The sequence below is a fragment of the Dendrobates tinctorius genome, unplaced genomic scaffold, assembly GCF_039654945.1.
Source record: "Dendrobates tinctorius isolate UK_male_01 unplaced genomic scaffold, ASM3965494v1 ptg000205l, whole genome shotgun sequence".
NCBI classification, from domain to species: Eukaryota; Metazoa; Chordata; class Amphibia; order Anura; family Dendrobatidae; genus Dendrobates; species Dendrobates tinctorius.
In genome coordinates, this window is record NW_027361872.1 from 12,107,738 (window position 1) to 12,120,702 (window position 12,965).

General features: G+C 42.8%; 1 protein-coding gene across 2 annotated transcripts in view; it reads left to right on the plus strand.

Annotated features, from left to right (window-relative positions):
- COMMD1 (copper metabolism domain containing 1) overlaps positions 1-12,965 on the plus strand; it is an 86,395-nt gene that overhangs the window by 58,661 nt on the left and 14,769 nt on the right. The window lies entirely within an intron of this gene.

Below are 12,965 nucleotides of genomic sequence, written 5' to 3' on the forward strand. Positions count from 1 at the left end.
ACAAAAAGTAAGTTTAATATGATCATTTTTTTTTTCCAAATACCGAATGGTCATGCACATATCAGTAAGCCCTAATTCCCTCACACGCACGAATGGTTTAGGATTGCGGGACGTATAAAGGCATAGAAAAGTAATTTTGCTCCAGATCTAGGCAACAATTGTCACAGCGCTTGCATTGTGTATTCATAAACATAAGTGCTTTTGGAGGAAGAGAACGTAAACCTCCAGGACGCAAATCCACAATGGACCTCTTAATATATTAGCCAGAGATTGATGCTGACCCAGGAGTTGCCTCAATTCAGCAAACATCTCTGCAGTCCACCATGGTTTACTTAAGCTTTGATGTCCTCTACCAGTGAATAATACCACCCATGATCTGGCAGACGTCCCAGGATCCGGAATTTTCAAATCCAACACCTCCCAATGAGCTAAAACATAGCTGTAATCCTGCGCTGGGAAAGGCTCCAAAATTACACTTCACCCTTAAGGACTTGGTATCTAACATCATAGTGATCGGCATTTCCGATAAAATGGGTTCAATTATATTTGTGTACTTTTATGATGAAGAAATTTTATTTGTATATGACTACTAAAAAAAAAAAAAGCATGTGCAAAGCATTAGCTTTAAAAGAAAAATTAAAAAAAAAAAAAAAAAAAAAAAAAATATATATATATATATATATATATATATATATATATATATATATATATATATATATATATTATATAATTTTCACACTAGACCTTGGAAATCAAGGTCCCAGAGTCTGGAGGAAGAGTGGAGAGGCCACAATCCAAGCTGCTTGAGGTCAAGTGTGAAGTTTCCACAATCAGTGATGGTTTGGGGAGCCATGTCATCTGCTGGTATAGGTCCACTGTGTTTTATCAAGACAAAAGTCAGCACAGCCGTCTACCAGGAAATTTTACAGCACTTCATGCTTCTCTCGGCCGACAAGCTTTATGGAGATGGAAATGTCATTCTCCAGCAGGACTTGGCACCTGTCCACACTGCCAAAAGTACCAAAACCTGGTGCAAAAATGACAGTATCACTCTGCTTGATTGGCAGCAAACCGCCTGACCTTAACCCCATAGAGAATCTATGAGGTAATGTCAAGAGGAAGATGAGACACCAGACCCAACAATGCAGATGAGCTGAAGGCTGCTATCAAAGCAACCTGGGCTTCCATAACCCCTCAGCAGTGCCACAGGCTGATCGCCTCCATGCCACGAAGCATTCATGCAGTAATTGATGCAAAAGGAGCCCCGACCAAGTACTGAGTGCATTTACTGAATATACATTTCAGTACGCCAACATATCAGATTTTAAAATCATTTTTTCAAGCTGGTGTTATAAAGTATTCTAATTTACTGAGATAATGACTTTTGGGATTCCATTGGCTGTAAGCCATAATCATCCACATTAGCAGAAATATACATGTGAAATAGATCACTCTGTAATGACTCTATATAAGTTTCACTTTTTGTATTGAAGAACTGAAATAAATTATCTTTTTGATGATATTCTAATTTTGTGAGCTGCACCTGTATGTGCTGACGGTGCCACAGACTATAATGGTGCCGGCAGAGCAATGTGCACTCTGACGAGTGACGTGCATCCTTTTCAGAAGTATACGTCAGGTGCAGTCTACTAGGTCTGAGTGTTCACCTCCAGTAGGCATCCACGCTCGAAAATGATGCACAGCAGAGTGCACGTTTGCTCTGGCGGCACTGTTAGTCTCTAGACCCGTTGGCGAATACATCTGAATCCCATTTTGCAGGAAGTTCGGATGCAAACTCTGATGGGGACCAACAAACATGTAGCTAAAACACAATGTGAAAGCACCTTAAGTGACACATCGCTGGAATCAGGGTCTCTGCCCATACATCATGCTGCTCTCAGATTACAAAGCAAATAAAAACCTGCTGACAGATTATTTTTCATTTTGGTTAGTTCAGTAATGAAGTAGTTAAGTTCTTTTAGTTGCGGACCATTCTGGCTCAGTTCTGTTTAATGACACCGTAGCCAGAGACATAAGTCTGAATTTCTTCTATGATTTGCCCCAGGCCTGACATGAAAGATTAAAATGTAAATTGGATTAATATTTATTTAAGTTCTGACTTTGACCTTGAGTCTTGTACTCGGGCTCTGGTAATGAAGAACAACACAGGGTCTCTTTGTGAGGATGTTATAACCTGAAGCACGAAGTGTTCTGTGTGACTCCATTGTGTCCCGGTGCGGAGCCGAAGGCTGCACAGACCTTCCGTAGGACAGCCGAGGAGAAGCCGAGCTCCGACAGCTTTTTTTTTTTTTTTTTTTTTTTTTTACATTTTGTTGACTGTCCCCTGCCCAGTATTAGTTTTCATTTATCACCAGAATGTTACATTGTTGTTTTTTGTTTTTTTTTTTTAGTTTTTTTTTCCCCACTGACCTTCCGAGCACCCACCGCCTCTACGTCTGTATTTGTTGACGGGCTAACATCCATTTTTCTTTAAATGTCGTTCGGTTTATTTTTCTGCAGGAAAATGTCAGCTTCAAAGGGAAAGATTCCTCCATTACTAAGAAATCAACATTTTAATTGATAGGTAAATGAGGCTGAAGAACTGAAGCCTCTGTCACTCCAACTCTATTTCCCCGCCCAGCGCCGCCGCCTCCTGCTTGACTGACAGCCTCTGTCCTGTTTGGCTTCAAAGGAGTCATCAGTCAAGTAGGAGGTGATAGTACAGGGTGGAGAATAGAGCTGGAGTGACGGAGGCTTCAGATCTACCATATCAATTCAAACACTGATTTCTCAGTAATGGAGGAATGGACTGGCCATGGAAAGGTATTGCTGGACTCTTCTTTGGAAGAGCTACAAGCAAATATGATTTGGAGTGTGATATCCGGCTGCCAGATTACCTTTAAGGTTTAATTCATTGTTTCATTTTAGTCTTTATTTTTTTTTTCTTCTTCTTCTAGTTTTTGGTGTCTATTAAAGTCTATTTTATGTGTTTGACTTTTTCCTAGCAATTTTTTCTGCGGCCGTCTGTCTCCTACTTTCAATGATGTGGGGTTTGGCAGTTGGAATAGGCGTTGTCTTGGTGCAGTAATTAATAAATGCAGGTAATTGCAGGTTTCTGTGCAGTCAGTACAGATCATGAAGTCAGCCTCTTGTATTAATGACCTTTTTTCATTTGCAGATAGATGTTCTGGCTTTCGGCCTGTAGCTTGGAGCACAGTGTGTGGAATGAAAAGGAAAGTCTGTATAAGGCTGGGTGCAGACGAGCACATCTTTTGTCATCCTTGAAAATCGGATCAATGATGCAAATGACACTGATCAAAGTTTGAGCAGATTGTCAGCACAGTGTGATCTCTTTGTCTCGGAAGAGAAGATGGGGGGGGGGGGGGGGATCTCCATTCTGCCAGTCTGTGGAAATCTGAATGCACTCAGATGTCATCCGAGTGCTGTCTGATTGTTTTCCAAATATCAGATCAAACACTGCATGCAACAATTTTTTTTTTCCCAGCAGTTCGAGATAAAAACCGGCTCCATAGACTACCATTGGTCTGAGTGCCATCCATTGTTGTATTGCACTGTGACCACAACAAGCAAGTTGTAAAAAAAATCCAGTGCTCTTGGACTACTTTCAACTTGCTTGTCGTGGTCACAGTACATTCGGGATGACAATGACCAAATTCCCTTGTACTGCGCTGCGATGTAGCATCGACACCTTTTGAACTTTAGTCGCATGTTAGGTGTCGCAGCCAAAGTCATCATAGAGCCCTAACCTAAACTTAAGTATACTGATGCTGTCAAGTAGGAAAAGCTGTGCACTCTGTGTCTTACAGCGGGAGGAGTCGAGCAGCTTGACATATAGTTTTGTGGGATAAGGTTAAGTATAACTTGTATTTTATCTAATTAGGTGCTCATTCTATATTTAGGAGTCCAATGGGCGGTTCTATTTAGCCTTTTACTACCTTTCCTGTATAGAAGAGCATATAGAGATAGCTGTTAATCACTGATTTACAGAGGTCAGAGGTTTCCAGTAGTTCTTAAACAAGTTTGCACACACTGCCACAGGGATTTTGGCCCACTCCTCCATCCAGATCTTCTCCAGATCTTTCAGGTTTCGTGGCTGTCGCTGGGCAACATGGAGTTTCAGCTCCCTCCAAAGATTTTCTATTGGGTTCAGGTCTGGAGACTGGCTAGGCCACTCCAGGACCTTGCAATGCTTCTTATGAAGCCACTCATTAATTGCCCTGACAGTGTCTTTTGGGTCATTGTCATGCTGGAAGACCCAGCCATGACCCATCTTCAGTGCTCTTACTGAGGGAAGGAGGTTGTTGGCCTAAATCTCTCAATACATGACTCCATCCATCATCCCTTCAAAACGGTGCAATCATCCCGTCCCCTTTGCAGAAAAGCACCCCCAAAGCATGATGTTTCCTCCACCATGCTTCACGGTTGGGACAGTTTTCTTGGGGTTGTACTCATCCTTCTTCCTCCAAACATGGCTAGTGGAGTCGATACCAAAAAGTTCTATTTTCGTCTTATCTGACCCCATGAACTTCTCCCATGCATCCTTTGGATCATCCAAATGGTCATTGGGGAACTTCAAATGGGCCTGGACAGGTGTGAGCAGGGGGACCTTGTGTGCACTGCAAGTTTTTAATCCATTATGGTGTAGTGTGTTACTAACCGTAATGTTTGAGACTGTGGTCCCTGCTTTCTTCAGGTCATTGACCAGGTCTTCCTGTGTAGTTCTGAGCGAATTCCTGACCTTTCTCAGAATCATCCTTACCCCACGAGGCGAGATCTTGCATGGAGCTCAAGACCAAGGAAGATTAACGGACATCTTGTGTTTCTTCCATTTTCTAATAATTGCGCCAACAGTTGTTGCCTTCTCACCAAGCTGCTTGCCTATTGTCCTGATTCCTATACCAACCTTGTGTAGGTCTACAATGTTGTCAATGGTGTCCTTGGACAGCTCTTTGGTTTTGGCTATGATGGTGAGGTCGGAGTGTGATTGAGTGTGCGGACAGGTGTCCTTTATACTGGTAATGACTTCAAACAGGTGCAATTAATACAGGTAATGAGTGCAGAGTAGGAAAAACTAACAGGTCTGTGAGAGCCAGACTTCTTGCTGGTTGGTAGGTGATCAAATACTTTATTTCATGCAATAAAATGCAAATTAATTGTATAAAAACCATACAATATGATTTTCTGGATTTGTTTTACATTCTCTCACAGGTGAAGTGTACCTATGGTAAAAATTACAGATCTCTCCATTCTTTGTAGGTGGGAAAACTTGCAAAATCAATTGTGTATCAAAACTCCAAAAACGCTCAAAAGAATGAACATATGTTAAAACGGCGCGCTGTTTATATGTTCAGTGTTTCGAGTGTCTCGATCTGGTCACGTCTTTTCGCCGCTTGGCATTTATTGAAACATGAAGCAGATCTCATGTACAGCACCATGGAATTAATGGCGCTATATAAATTAATAAGTCGCTTAAAGATATGACTCGGCCATTGTTCAAGCTGCTTCTTCTCGGAAGATGTCCTATACTCAATACAAGTCAATTGGAAGGCTCAAAAGGCACCCAGGCTTCTTTTTACACTTTTTCCCAGTGTTTTTCCTTCAGAAACTGCAAAGGACTCATTGACCAATGGACATTTAAAAAAAAAAAAAAACACTACCACAAATAATTAAAAATGCTTGATAAAAACCACCTGCGGTCAAAAACGACATGGCAAGCTCTCTGGAGGCTACCCAAATACAGAAACTTCAGGACAAAAATCACTGATGTGTCCTAGAGCATCATCAACTTGGAAAACTACGTGGGTTCCACTGAGTGTAAAAGAGATGTGCGTATACCCTTGGGGGGATTTCTGTGGTATGAAGACCAGTGTATTCCTTGGGACCACTCTTGAGACATTACAGCTTATGTATAGTCACTAGGTAACTGATGCACCCAATGATGTTTGGGGATGGCCCCAGCCACATTGAAGTATAGGGTATCATTCAGTGCGAAGACATTAGGTCCTAGCTGGCTTGGTAGTTGCATTTCATCTGTGTTGTATCTGATACACGGTGTTTTGCGTCGTGCAGGCCCTCACACTTTTTCTATGTCTAACTTCTGTGTCTCCTTTGACTCCGTTTGTCCAGGACCTGTTTATCGGTCTTTGGATTAGGTCATCAATTTTAAATCAACAGTGGTGTGGTGTACCCAGCTGGAATAGCACGGCTCTATAAGTCATGAGTAACCATTCTCTTGAACGAAAGCTCAGCTTCCATTGAAGTGACTAAGATCTGAGCTGGAATGCAAGAAAATGGCCACCAAGTAGAGTTGATGTGAATCGATATTATTTATGACTCCACCCAGCAGGACCGGAGCCCTGAGAACCGCCTCCTACCCCCGATCAGAAGCCGTGTTAGCCGTGCTGTCATGTGCCAAACACCTGGTGTTCGGGGGGGGGCGGGTTTGAACCTGAACAGTAACACAGACTTCCTGGTGAAGTTCCTGTTCGGTTCCATGTGTGAACAGTAGGTGTTCAGTACGGATGCCGAACTTTACTGTTCGGGTTCGCCCATGTCTAGATCTGAAAAATAACTACAAAAAAATGTTTCCATGATTATTTACAAGCACTCAGATGCGTTGAAAGTATAATTACATGTAATGGAGCTATAAATATTACCTTCCCTCGCAAACAGCCATCGATAGCACAAATAAGTGGGCGTCTGATACTCTGCTGATTGGCAGGGCTGCAATTCTCCTGCCGGACACTCTTCATTATTTTCTAAGATACTAGTAGCGGCCGCGGTTTCTGGTCTCACCGCGTCATCCCAAGTGAATCCGACTGCAATATCAGACACGGCTGCCGTTAAAAGTTCATAGCTGTGCCTGGTAAGAAATGAAGGAAACATGGCGCCACAGCCCATTTAACCCCCACAGATCTCCTCTTGATGACTAACGTGAAGAATAGGCTATCAATTTTTTTTTTTTTTTTAAAGTCCCATATAACCCTATGGCAAGGTGATTAGAAGGGAATTTGGAGCTTGGGTATTGGTGCAGGATTTGGGAAAGAATGTCATTAAATAATTTTTTTTTTTACAAAAAGCTTTCATTCCCCAGACCCGAAATAGGTCACCCTCAGTATAAGAAATATGAATAATCCGTGTATGCTGCCTGAGTGTTCCATCTTTCAGATTAGATAATGCCGCCGCGGCTCGCTGGGCCTGACACTCTATCTGCAGATTATGTCTCGTCAGTGAGATATTATAATTGGTGGCATTTAGCTCATAAAACCACGTGAGAACTTTCCATCAGTAGATTGCATGGTTTACGATGATCTCAGCAAAGCTCTTCTCTAGAACATTAGTAAATCGATACCCATATGTCCCCACAATCAGCCGGAGAGCCACAGATGTTGCCGGGCTGTCAGCTGCGGCAGAGTCCTGTCCACCTTTCTGCACAAATCCTTGTAATAGCTGAACGAAATCAGCAGCAGCGCCAAAGGGGAAAATGACAAGTGGAGGTCGGCGGCGTCTGTGATTTCCAATAATATATTTTATATATTCATGATTTCAGGATTGTGCGGAGGCAGGTAAATGCACGCATCCTCTTCTGCAAGAGCCGCACATTTAGGCCACCAATCATTATGGGGGGGGTTAAAATGTTAGTGCTTTGCACTTCTTTTTTTCTTTTTTTTTTTCTTTGCGCCACATTGATCTTTCCATTTGCAATCTTTAATTGTATTTTATGCATTCCCCCTGTTTGTTTTTAATTTCCCACTGTGAGCAAAGTTTAGCGTTTTGTAGATATTTTTTGCTCGATTCATCATTTGCGACTTTTCAAAAATTCACAAATGATTTTATATACACCGGAAATTCTGGCGCTTTTATTTTTTTCTTCCATTTTGCAAAACGTGTGACTTTCTACCCTTAAAAAATCGCAAAAAAGATTAATGACAGAAATAAAGATGATTTTTGACTTTGTACAAAATTCAGCAACCAAGTACTCCATTTTAAGGGTGAGTGCACACAGTGCGGATTCAACTGCGGAGTTTTCCGTGCGGATTTGCAGGTAAAACTGCAGGTAAAGTGACCTGCGGGTTTCCCCTGCGGTTTGACACCTGGGCGATGGAACAGGTGTCAAACCGCTGCGGAATCCGCAGAAAGAATTGACTTGCTGCGGATTTAAAATCCCATTGAAATCCCATTGATTTGCATTGTACTGTACACTGCCTACGGATCTGCAGAGGCAAATCCGCTACGGATCCACAGCAAAACCCACACCGTGTGCACATACCCTACAGGTCCGATTTACTTGCGCTCTTTGAGTGCATTTTTATGCAGTGGTGTGTAGAGAGAGCGTCGAATGATGGGGCTGGTGGGTAGTGTTACTCAGAATGTACGGTGGCTCAGTGGATAGCACTGCAGCCTTGCAGCGCTGGGGTCCTAAGTACAAATCTCTCCAGGGACGACATATTCAAGGAGTCTGTATGTTCTCCCCGTGTTTGTGTGGGTTTCCTCCGGGTTCTCCGGTTTCCTCCCACATTCCAAAGACATACTGATAGGGAATCTAGTTTGTGATCCCCAATGGGGACAGTGGCGGTAATGTCTGTAAAGCGCCGTGGAATTAATAGTTCTCTGTAGCTGAGCAAAATAAATAGACACTTGAGTGAGCTGTTGGGTCTATGATGGGGTACATGGTCCTGAGCAACAAATTGCGGTGTCGTAGGGTACAGATACTATAAAAAGAGAGAATCCAATTGGGAGATATTAAGGAGCAAGTTACAGAATTACAACAAGGTTTTCTTAAAATTTGTATTGGAACTAGTGATGAGTGAACTCAGATGAGGTGTTATAGGTGACTACTATGTTGACGTCCCCGCGGCTGCATGTCTCGCGGTTTTCAACAGCCGCAACACTTGCAGGGATCGCCTAACAAACTTTAAGGCTGTGTGCCCACGATGCGATTTTTTTTTTTTAAGCGTTTTTGCCCCGATTTTCGGGCCGAAAACGTTTAAAAATCGTGTATAGAACGCCCCCCATTCATTCCTATGGCATTCCGCACATGCTGTGCTAATGCTGCGCTTTTTTTCCGCAGCGGAATCGCATCGCGGAAAAAATCGCAGCATAATCATTCTTTTGTGCGGAATCGCAAAGAATTGCCACGATTCCGCACCCATAGGAATGCATGAGAATCGCTTACTTCCCGCATGTGGCTATGCCCACCATGCGCAAAGTTAATCGTCTCATGTGCGGTTGGTACCCACGGTGTGGAGGAGAGGAGACTGTCCTCCAGGCCCTGGGTACCATACCCCTGTAAAAAAAAGAATAAAAAATCGGGGTATATTTACCTTCCGGCGTCACGCGCAGCCTTCCTGGGCCTCAGCGTTCCCAATAATGCCTTGCGGCAAGGACCTGTGATGACGTAGTCTCGCGTGACTCTAGCGGTCTCATGAGATCATTATAGCAACGCGAGACCAACGTCATCACCGGTCTCGCAAGGCATCGCTGGGAACGGGAGCGTCGCTGAGACTGCGCGGGACGTCTGAAGGTAAATATACCCCGATTTTTTTTTTTGATTTTTTTTTTATCATTTTTAACATTCTATCTTTTACTATTGATGCCGCATAGGCGGCCTCAATAGTAAAAAGCTGCTCACACTTGTCAAACACTATGTTTGACTAGTGTGACCAACCTGTCAATCACTTTCCAAGCGATGCTTCAAATCGCTTGGAAAGTGCTTGAGAAAATCACGGTAAAATCGCTGTGAAATCGCGCAGAAAAAAACCGCGCGGTTTCTGGGAAGGAGTCCGGTTTTCATTGTGCGTTTTAAAACGCTACGTGGGCCCTTAGCCTAAATCTCTGCATGTGTTATCGCTATCGAACAGCCATGAGACATGCAGCCGCGGGCACTCGGCCATATTATTCAAGCACGCCGAAGTCACTCTGTTAGCACCCGAGCATGCTCAGATAACACCTTACCCGATTACGTTCTCATCACTAATCACAACTCCCCTTTAACATCTTGAATAATGGGTTTTCTGCTTTCAGCGCTCTGCACTCTTCCTTTCTGAAGTGGGACATCCACTTTAATAATTATGAAGTGCCTTTGATTTTTTTTTTTTTCAATTATTTTCTAAAAGTTTAAGTTGAGGAAGTATCTAACAGTCTATTTGTCAAAAATAAAATACAGCCAAGGCTTTGGGCAAAATTTACAGCACGTCTGCTGCCATGCTACAGGAGGAGACGTAGCAAAGTTGTGTCCTGTCATGGCTAATCGCCGACGCTCACATCACGGCTGTCACTCTCGGCACAGCTCCGAGCACTGGTAGGTTTGTATCTGCTCCGAAATCTCTAGAATCCCAGAGAGGGAACCGGCAGCACGGTCCTGGCACTAAGCACATAGGCTATTTTGGAACAAACCATCTTAAAAATGACATTCCAGACCGCAGAGCCGTAAACCGTGACTTGGGCTTTGTGAGTAAGCCGGTGTGTCATGGCTCCAAAAACTTAAGTAGTGGACTTATAAATTTTTTTTTTTTTTAATCAACGGTGTCCAGGATTTCCCAAGAGTTTCGTTGCCTGATACTAATGAAGTAGATTAGTTATGAGTCACAATGTGATACAACACGTTTATTACCCAGAACATGGTCACCAGAGGCGGATTCCTACTTCTCATGTGCATGGACGTGTACGGTAGTCTTTATTTTTCCGTAGCCGTATGGCAGCTTGTTTTTTGCTGGACGATTTGTACTTTTGACTGACACCATTCATTCTATCATGTGATGTAAGGAAAAAAAAAAATTCCCAAGTGCAACGACATAAAGAAAAAAAAGCAGTTTTGTGGTTTCTGTTTTTTTTTTTTTTTTTTTTTTTTTTATATTTGCCTTGTTCACAATACGATCAAAACTGACCTGGCAATGGGGTTTTCCAGGTCAGTACGGTTACGCAGATACCAAACATGCATAGTTGTTTTTTTTTTGTTTTTTTGGTTATTTTTTAAGTGGGGTTATTTAAAAAAAAAAAAGTTACAAAAAATGCTTTCACTTTTTGGTCGATGAGGCTGGGAGGGCTTGTGTTTTTTGCCATGAACTGACTTTTTGATTGATACCATTTGGGGTACATGCAATGTTTTGATCGTATTTTATTGCAGTGTTGCAGCGGCCAAAAAAAACGTAATTTTAGTGTTTGTCTTTCTCATTACGCCATTAACCGATCAAGGTAATTTATTGTATATTTTGATAGATCAGACTTTTACGAACGTAGCGATACCAAATGTGGTATGTGTATGAATGTGTGTACTCTCATGACAGGCACACAGGTCTTCAGCAGATCCCCAGCCATCATGCCAACCAGTGTCTCGTGATCGCGTCACAGGGGCGCCGATGAGCAAGTGGAATGATGCGCCCTCTTGCCAGTGCCATTAAATGCTGCTTTCAGAGGCAGATGATGGCTGATTATCACAGCCATCATGTTCCGGGAAACATGCGGGCTCAGCTTGCAAGCCAGAATATAACATAAATGTACATCATTTTCTGAAAGAAGTTAAAGGGAACCTGTTATGTCCCCAAACGCTATTAATTTGCAGATAAATGGATATTATGCAGGTCAAAAGCGCTCAAAAGCTGCCCGGTCGCTGCAATAAAGGCCCGGCGACCAGGCACAAAATTAATATTTACCTCAGAGCCACCGGCTTTCTTTCAGAAAGATATCTCAGTGCGACTTCTTGTCACTGCTCAGCGCACAGTGAGCGACGGATGTAAGCACAGCCTGGGACATTGGGGTAGCAGAGTGGCTCAGTGGATAGCACTGCAGCCTTGCAGCTCTGGAGTCCTGGGTTTGAATCCCACCAAGGACAACATCCGGGTTTCCTCCGGGTACTCCGGTTTCCCTCCGGGTACTCCGGTTTCCTCCCACGTTCCAAAGACATACTGATAGGGAATTTAGATTGTGAGCCCCAATGGGGACAGCAATGATAATGTGTGCAAACTGTAAAGTGCTGCGGAATATGTTAGCGCTATATAAAAAATAAAGATAATTATTATTGACCGACAGCCATCTCTGCTGCGCTTCAGCGCAGAATCTGCTGTCATCAAAGCTGCAGAATGTGCTTACAGCCACCACTTCCATCTGTCCTGCTTATCGGAACCATAGACTGATCAGTCTTGACAACAGGCAGTGGACAGCAAGTTGATGAGAAGAGAATCAACTAGTGACTGTAACTTTTTAAAGCAATTTTTCACTCTAAAAATTACAAACTAATAGGCAAAAGTGTGTTGAAATGACAGTGACCATTTAATTCCTTATGTTTTTCACTTTCTTATTTTTTCTTTTTCTATTTAAGGCTACTTGGATAATCGCCTTTTTAACTTCTAAAGTAACCAAGATAAAGTACTAAACCCCCCAAACCTCCTGGACCGGAGCTGATTGGGGGATGGATCGTCATGCACACTTTGGGCAATAGTGGCTTTTTTTCATGTCCCATACACGACACTCTGACCCATGTTATATACACAATTTTGCGTCTCTCACATTTTTGTTGACCTGATGTTTTGTTTCTGTCTATAAACTTTTGGTTGCAGCCACCGTCACATGAATCCATTCATTCTGTGATTGACGCGAGTGCAGCTAATTCTGTTTATGATTTTGTGTTTCGCGATCACCATGTACTGGGAATGTACTAACAAGACTTCACTGTTGCTGCCACAAAGGGGTTTTCTTTCGGAGTATCTGATGGAATTACATGGACTCCTTGCCCTTTGCCAGCTCTCAATTGGCCTGATTGTGTAGGGTCCTTGTATTTCGTGCTACTCTTTATGACCCTGTAGTATATCTTGACATCTCTTACGTTTTACGTATATGCTTTTTGCACATGCAGACATTTTTCTTGATCCTTACGTGATAGTCCATGGAAAAATGTAAAATTCCGCCACTGCCGAAGAGTGGAAGGGTCTGCTGCACACCCAAGGTTT